Raw genomic sequence first — 6,485 nt, 5'->3', positions numbered from 1 at the left:
GCTTTTTCTAAAACTGATTGGTGGTAGAACATGTGGAAGTTGCCATATGTGTGGTGCAATGATTTTGGTTTTTCTCTTCACTTCATTTATGTGAAATAAATTTCTGTGGCATCTATGTCAGCATTCATGTGTCCATTTCTCTTCTCTTCTCACAAGAAGGTGTGGTTGAGATGTCCTTTTCATGTGGTGGTGGAGAGATTTTGAGACCAAGCGATTAGGACTAATCAGTCTTTGAAACACAGTAGTACATAGGTAGGAAAACATTACTATTTCTAGGCACATCACTATAGACAAGCATTTGCAGTTGCAAAATCAACAGTCGAAATAAAATTCCATGAGTTGTAATTGGGATGGAATTGTTTTGCTTTGCTGACTATGTAATATTGCCTTTTGCCTTTCTATATGCAATAACATACCTTGAGATGGTCATTGCGTGAGAAAAAGTACATCATAAGCTGCAATAGCAAGAAACTTCTAAAGTGATGCTGCTTGTTCCCTCATTCCTTTCCACAATTTTCCCTTCATAGTTCTTTCTTCAGCTTGTGAGTTTCCTGGCATTTTAACAAAACCCAATTACTAAGGTGTGGTTGCTGATTTTGACTGCAATTTCTATTTCAAGATTAGGTTGCATTAGGATTTTGTGTGATATAAGAGTGTTGCTTCTTACAGGTAAACTCTCTCAGTTTCAGAATTGGGGATGTTCTTGTTTCAGAAGCATACATTAATTGGAATAAATCTTGCCAGTATTAAACAGCATAGTGTTTTTTTTCACATTGCACTGTTTTGACCTGTCTCTTGGTATATGGTTTTAAAATTTCTTTACCTCTCATAATAATGAAAAAACCTGGAAATTTACAGAACATTATTCAAGCTTTCTACATCCAAGTTGACATCTAATAAAGATCAGGGCTTTGTTGAAACAAGATGGTAATTGAACAGTTACATTAGTCAAGTACTCAAGTGAATATATGCAAGCATAATAGCATATATATGACTGTACGATTATTGGGGCTAATTTGCAGATTTCTTGTTAAAAAAAAATGATATAGCTGAGGCCTATAAGTTTAGTAAGTTTACTTGATTATGTGTTGATTGATATTAAATTTTTAAAGACTTTATGAATGATCTACGATTCATTGGTTTATCAACTTGGCTGTTATTAGTCATTTTAAGATGGATTTTTTGCTGCATTGGTTTATCAACTTCGCTACATTCAATGTATTGTTTTGATGTTGGCAGTTGCACATTTTGCTATGACCGTGTGTAATAGGCCCTTGACTTCCTTTTGATAATCCTTTGCTTTAATTTCAGATCTATATCCAATTTTACTCTATATCCAATTTGAGTCTATATGATCACATTTCAGGACCTAAATTTAGAGAACGCATACGCACGTTGTTCAACATGGATGACGAAGAGTTGGTAGTTGCTCTAGTGGGCGCAGCAGTTGTCTACGTAATTGAATACATTAGGAGAACATACGCGGGGAGGCAACCATATAGAGTAGATGTCCGGTGTGGGTTTCTTGAAACCCAACGTTTTATTGGTGGCACCGAGCGTACATGTCGTGAGGAATTGCGAATAAGCCAAAGATCATATTACAACTTGGTAAAATTATTGCGTACGAGGGGGCTGTTAGAAGACAACAAATTGGTGTTAGTTGAGGAACAAGTAACGATGTTTCTACATTGTCTTGCACACCACATTAAGAATTCGACTTTAAAGAACCGTTTTGGGCATTCTGGGGAGACAGTGAGTCGACATTTTAATAAAGTGTTAAATGCAATGATGAAATTGACCCCGTTGCTTATAAAACCCCCTAGTCTCACCACACATCCAAAGATTGCAGGTAACCATCGTAGCTTCTACCCATTCTTCAAAGATTGCGTTGGAGCCATTGATGGATCACATATACCAGCATGGGTTCCTGTTGAAAAACATAGGACTTTTCGAGATAGGAAGGGTCTTATTACACAAAACATTTTAGCTGCATGCGACCATGACAAAAGGTTCATGTATATACTTGCTGGTTGGGAAGGGTCTGCATCTAACTCCTGCATTTTGGATGATGCTCTCCATAGAGATGGAGATGGAAAATTAGTGGTTCCAAATGGTAAATTCTATCTTGGTGATCTTTGGGTTTGCCAACCAAAGAGGTTTTTTGAGGCCATATCGAAATGTTAGGTACCATCTGAAGGAATGGAAGAGGGGAAATCAAAGACCCAAAAATGAAAAGGAGTTGTTTAACTTGAGGCACGCAAGGTTACGCCAAGTCATTGAAGGTGCTTTTAGTTTGTTGAAGAGTCGCTTTAAGATATTGGCAACTCGAGCGGAGTTTCCTTTCAGAACTCAAGTTAAGATTGTGATAGCTTGTGTACTACTTCACAACCACATTCTAAACCATGACTCTTTGGAAGAAGAGGAGGAATGGCTTGCCCATGAGTCGACGGAGGGGTTAGGGCCAACAACGACTTCCTCTTCCGCACCACACCATGCGAGATGATGAGGAAAGTAGTGATTTCGACGAAGATGAAGACAACCATGCAGAGTCATTTGAAGCGAAGCATTCCGGGATGACTTGGCAACACAGATGTGGAATGCATATGCAACAAAAAATGCTGCAGATGATGAAGACATGGGATCAGAGACTGAGTCAGAATCAAATGATTAAATTTTTATGTACTTCAATTTGAATGACTCCCAACTGTTTGAGTTTGAGTTTGGATTGTACCTTATTTTGTTTTACTTTGTCTCAAACTTTGTGGTATTATTTCATGTCAGAACTCAAGTTATGATTGCTTCAAATGTTAGCTTCAAATGTTAGAATTGCAACTGATCATGAATACTAATGTCATCATATGATTGCTACACTTCTGCACCACACCATATGTATTTTGATTGATCATAACTAACAGTTCATCATATGTATTTACTTTTGTCCCTTAATTATGATTTTACCAGATGGACTCTCAAAATGCATCACATGCAAGAGGAAGAGACATAGCCTCATGGCCTATAGAGGTGTCTCTTTCTCTACTAGAGTTTTTCTTGCAAGTACATGCTAGTGGGAGGGCAGGAGACAATGGACTAAGAAAAGAGCATTGGTTGGGAATTAGTAGACAAATCTCCGAAAAGCATGGGTCCAATTATGATTGGGAGCAATGCCGCAACCATTTTAGGATTTGGAAAACTAGGTTGCGAGAGCTATCAGACTTGCAGAAACAAAGTGGACTTGGATGGAATCCAGGTGAAAAGAGGTTTGATGCTGCCCCCCATTTCTGGTCTGAAGTAAAGGTAAAAACTAATATTCACAAACCATCATTTTTTATAGATTACAACACTTTCCTCACCGCTGCACATTAGCAGAAAAAAGTGAGTGAATATGAGCCCCTATAGTTGATTCAAAGTTGAAAATTTATGTTTTGAATTTGTAGAAGAAAGAGCAAAAATATTGGAAGGACCATTCGGTGCGCCCCATTCACTTAGAGGTTGTTGCAGCCCTAGGTAATGAGATTGCAACAGACTCTGAAGCTGGAACAGTCAAGACTTCTTGAATGAATCCCAACTAAATTCACCTGAAGCCTATGAGTTCAACATCCAATTGGATGACAATGAGATTGGCAACTCGAGTTTTCAGCCTCAGACCACTACACCTGACATGTCGTGGACCCAATCTACTGACACATGAGAGTAGTCGATCTCGAGGTAGGCCAAGAGCTGGTGAGCGATCTCATGATTCCCACAAGAAGAAGAAGAAAGGAGTTGATCAAGTAGTGGGTCCCTTGGAGAATATATCTGTTGCTTTGGTAGACATGGTGAAGCTTTCTCATGAGAAGCTTGTCGGTGAGAGGGCTCTTCGCCGAGGCATTCTTTGTCGAGAGGGAGGGCATCCGAGAGGGCAACGCCTTGAGACAGCGCCGAGAAGGCCTTCTTGGAAGGCTTCGGTTTGAGAAGGCTTTTGCTCAGAAGGCTGAAGACAAGGATGAACTTTTACAAAATGCCATTAATGCAATGACAGAGCTTGACTTGGAGACTCGGCTGCGTGCAAAAGACCTCTTTGGAAATCACATCCGGCTTAGGAATGCACTACTTTCAGAGAAAGAGGAGGATAAGGCAACCGTCATCAAGTACTTCTTAGATAAATATGGCTGATGTTTAGTGCTGTTGAATCACCCAAACAATCATAATGTTTTGATAACATGACTTTTAAGATTTAATTTAGGGTATTAAAATTTTAAGAAGTTGAACTGTACTATTGTAAGCCAAGTTTGATGGGTTTAATCAATCCTCCAATGGGGAGAATCTATATTTTTATCATCCTTTACAACATTGTTGGTGAGTATACTTCGTTTTCGATTTGAATCTACGGAGAAATTCTTTATTTCTGCTTCTTTTTCTTCTTCTTCTTTTTTTGGTGTGTATAGGTAGGTAAAGCAGTTTGTTTTTGAATTTAGTACTCACTGTGGGTGCTCCAGTTTTAAGATTTCTGTTGAATTCTTGTGTAGATTTTGTAACAGTATGAGCTCTGGCACTTCTCTTTTGACAGCTTTTCAGTGGATTTTTTCAATGTGATTTAGTTGGAAGAAAGAAAAAAAAAAGAACTCCAAGATATAGGTTTGAAGTTTATAAAAAGTTCTGATCTTCGGAAATGATAAGTCCATTGATCATTTGCATCTGGAACCTCTGATTTAGTGGTGTTTTATGTTTGAAATATGATAAAGGTTCATGGCTGATTGTTTAAGTAGGCCTGAGTAAATTAGTTTGTCAATTGAGCTACTCCTTCCAATTCTCGGCTTGTTTGATTTTTTCTAGCATCTCATATCCTTCGCCCCTGAAATCTGTACTTAATGTTTGGCTTGATGAGTGCTTGGGAAAAAGTAGGATGGTTTGATTCGGTACTTAGGCCATTTCATTACGGGTATTAGGGAGTTACGTTTTGGTTCCTCCTTTTCTCTCTCTATTTACTCTATTATATTTAGCCTTTTGTTTCTTGAATGCTGTTCACTGCTTATAAATGATTCCAGTAACCTCACTATTTGTTTTGTTCTTTTGTAATAGCAGCGACTGAGCTGGGAATTTTTATAGGTTTATCAAATTCTTATAAATTATGCCAGTCCCCATCTTCTTTTCATTTGGTATCACTGATTATATAGATAGGATACACATCTAGAATTATTTATTGTTGTCATTTAAACTAGTTCCCTTACTGTCTTCCAAAGCTTGCTATTCTAATCTACATTCTATAGTTGTTTTATGTCTCTTTTCATCATTTTTTTCCTACAGATATTTTTTGATGCCTTAAACAATCTGAAAGGTTTCTCTATCATGAAAAATTATTTATGTTATAACAATATCAATTCTTTGTGCTGTTTATGGTATGTAATACCTTCCTTTGTTTTGTGGAGAAATGTGTCATGTTTATTGTTTTTCTTTTACTTTTTTATTTGGGGGGGGGGTTGGGGTGGGGTGGGGTGGTGAGTTTGAACAGGCAATACCAGATGTTACTTCCAGGTCTGGACTTGCTTCTTGTACATTTCTATTGTCTAGCTCTTAATGGAGATATCAGTTGCCTAATGTTAACAGCTGAGAACTAGATGGTTCATTGCGAATGACAACCTATTACTTGAGATTTGCTCATCATCCTTGATGAGTTATAGTCTGTCATCATGCCATTCTAGACTCTTTAGATGGAAGGCCATATATTTGAACATGGAGGCCATAAGATCTGATTTTCTATCTAGAGAAAAAAACAGATGGTCAACCAAAAAACCTATGTCAGTCTTTCACATTGTTTCACAGATAGAAGCAGAGAATTGTCTTAGCCAAAATATATATCAGGGCTGCTGATATTGTTTACCACTATTCTAATTTCTAAGACAATGTAGGCTCTTATCATATAATATTATTGGGCACTAATAATAATGCCATGTCTTCACTAATCTAGGATTAGATCAAAGATGGATAAATCCCCATTCCAGATTTTGAATTAAAAAGGACAGCCCAGTGCAAAAGGTTTCGGCGCAAGCAGAGCCCAGGTGTGTGATTCAAACTTTCATCTCCAGAATAACTAATGGATGCAATTGTTGCAAAATAAACTTTGAGTTGAGAGAAAGGGGACTGAAATGAAGGATAACTAAAACTAAATCAATTACAAGGCCACTATCATCCTCAAGATTGGGGTACTCTCGCCTGTAAACAAAATTTTGTAAAGGTTCCTGTTATCCTCTAAGAAGTGAGTAAAGGTGTTAATTCCCCGCCTATGGTATGGAAAGGGAATCACCAGTGGGAGTCTCTTTATATCTATAGAGGAGCATTCTGATTTAAAGTATTCTTTATTTGATATATACCAACTGAATTTGTTTTACAGGTGAAGTGATGGGAGGTTACTATTGTGAAGATCAAACTTCAACTGGAATGGAACAACAGCTTCCATTGTGCTATTGTAGGCAAGGAAGGATGATCCTAATGGCTTCAAGAACTAGGAA

General features: G+C 37.7%; 1 non-coding gene and 1 pseudogene across 1 annotated transcript; both read left to right on the top strand.

Annotated features, from left to right (window-relative positions):
• The first annotated feature begins 655 nt into the window (after positions 1–655).
• On the top strand, positions 656–806 carry LOC149012076 (small nucleolar RNA snoR137). The gene has a single exon (XR_016174230.1). It is a non-coding gene; the product is annotated as a small nucleolar RNA snoR137 (small nucleolar RNA).
• Positions 807–1,314: 508 nt separating this feature from the next.
• Positions 1,315–4,152, top strand: LOC149012075 (protein ANTAGONIST OF LIKE HETEROCHROMATIN PROTEIN 1-like; annotated as a pseudogene).
• Positions 4,153–6,485: the final 2,333 nt, after the last annotated feature.

Source organism: Hakea prostrata, chromosome 6 (assembly GCF_041222555.1).
Source record: "Hakea prostrata isolate BN-2017 chromosome 6, UWA_Hpros_2, whole genome shotgun sequence".
Classification (NCBI taxonomy): Eukaryota; Viridiplantae; Streptophyta; class Magnoliopsida; order Proteales; family Proteaceae; genus Hakea; species Hakea prostrata.
This window is presented reverse-complemented; position numbering and strand designations above follow the sequence as displayed.